At 41.1% G+C, this 1,860-nt stretch overlaps 1 long non-coding RNA gene across 1 annotated transcript; it reads right to left on the bottom strand.

The window, feature by feature from the left end:
• Positions 1–91: 91 nt before the first annotated feature.
• On the bottom strand, positions 92–1,599 carry LOC108251095. The gene is made up of 3 exons (XR_001809327.3): positions 574–1,599; positions 257–368; positions 92–108 (listed from the first exon to the last, which is right to left on the bottom strand). It is a non-coding gene; the product is annotated as an uncharacterized LOC108251095 (long non-coding RNA).
• Between the last annotated feature and the right edge of the window lie 261 nt (positions 1,600–1,860).

Below are 1,860 nucleotides of genomic sequence, written 5' to 3'. Positions count from 1 at the left end.
TCTCCATGGGTTCACAGGCGGTGACATGGAGGAAAGCCGTCGCATTACAGTAGACAGTCTCACAGAACTCAGGATCATATGTTGTTGTACCAGTTTCATACACAACACCTGGGAAGTGAATACAGGTCTGTATTAGTTTACAAACTCACAGATTTCTCAGTAATTTCTCTTCTTTAAACAAATCAAACAAAAACATTTAAATATTACAGTTTCACAGAATCAGAAAGTTTATGTTTGGATTCAGAGATTTACCAACCTCTGTGTCGGCATCTGCTGACATCAGCAAAGTCATATAATTGTCCATTAGACATGGTGTTTGTAACATTCAGTGTATCGACTCTGATCCCATTTAGTGTAACATGAGTCAGCTACAAAACAACAAACTGTGTTAAAACCACAGAGCAGAGACGACTGATAAGAGATTAAATCTGACTAAATAAGTACAGACAAAGAAAACACTTTAGAGACTTTGTTAAGGTTATATTTTAATTTAAATGTCATTTATATAAATTTACACCAATATCCAGTCAAATATAATTGTTCATAGATGATACAGCCCCCCCCCATACTTACAATTGTCCCTCCAACATTAGAGTTTAAAACCACAGCTGCTTGTCGGTCAAATTTCACCAGAAAAATTGCAACCTGCAAAGATTGAAAAATCTTTTAGCATGTTCTTCGTTTTAAAAAGTTTGCTAAAATTCCTCGTGATGCTTATGTTAACAACAATCAAACGTGAAAATAAATTAAATTATAAATGAATATATAAACAAAAGCACTGGCTGAAGATTTTTGCACAGCACTACATGGGCTTTTTTCAGAGGGGGCCTCATTTGCCCTCAGGGAAAACCTCAATTAAACCCAGCTCTCCATCTCAGCGTCCAGAAACAGATGGTCCGCCACAGACCAGGCCATCTATATACCAGATCACGGGGGGACTGGTATAGTCCCCTGGGGACTCCAACCCCTCTGGGGACTCCAACCCCTCTGGGGACTCCAACCCCTAGGGAACGTCTGCTCTGGACAACCTATTCTGAGAGGAGGCTCTGTCTGCTTATCACCACTTAATTTGAGAGTTAAGTCCTAATCAGGAGAAATCTCCAAGTTGTAGCCGGCTTGTGGCTCACAGAAGCCTTTGCCTCCAGATGCCCAATTAATTTATCAATAACTCTAGTGTCCTCTAAGTCTGCAACATCCGGGTCACGGCACCAATTGTAGAGAAAACCAAGTTTTTAGTATTCACTCCTTTCAGAGGAATCTCACCTGAACACTTAGTTTCTCTCACCGGATCTTTGATGAAGCAGAAAACGAGTCCAGACCAGAGGTTTAAAAACCAATCATACATTTATTCAAACATTCAGCTGAATGGAGACAACAACTTGTGTCTGAAGTTATAACCCTTCTATAAACTGCACAGAATCAGCTGCAGCAGCTTCTCATACCATGAGCCTCCCTCACCCCACAGACACAACTGGTCTCTGTGTTTATTCTATTATAAGCTAACCCTGACCTCATTTCAGCAATTAAAGCATCAAAGTTTGATTATATTTTACAGTTTGAACTGCATTACCATTTAGCATTTATACAAGCTTTAACTGTTTGTGAATAAAACATGTTATAAATCTGGAAGGAACACAAACCATACAGAGCTGTTGGTTCTGTCTTCTCTCTGCAGCTGAGCTGCGGCCATCGCTGTAAGCAGGTGTGTCATCCAGGTGTGTGTGAGGAGAAGTGTCAGCAGAAGGTGAAGCTCAGGTGTCCCTGCAGGAGGATCAAGAAGGTAAAACTCTTTAACCCAGACCCACCTACAGCTGCTTCCATCTGCAGGTCAGAGACCGCTTAGAGCTCCAACAGGACCGG

Source organism: Kryptolebias marmoratus, linkage group LG7, assembly GCF_001649575.2.
Source record: "Kryptolebias marmoratus isolate JLee-2015 linkage group LG7, ASM164957v2, whole genome shotgun sequence".
In the NCBI taxonomy this organism is placed as follows: domain Eukaryota; kingdom Metazoa; phylum Chordata; class Actinopteri; order Cyprinodontiformes; family Rivulidae; genus Kryptolebias; species Kryptolebias marmoratus.
The sequence above is the reverse complement of the archived record's forward strand: the minus strand, read 5'-3'. Positions and strand labels throughout refer to the sequence as shown.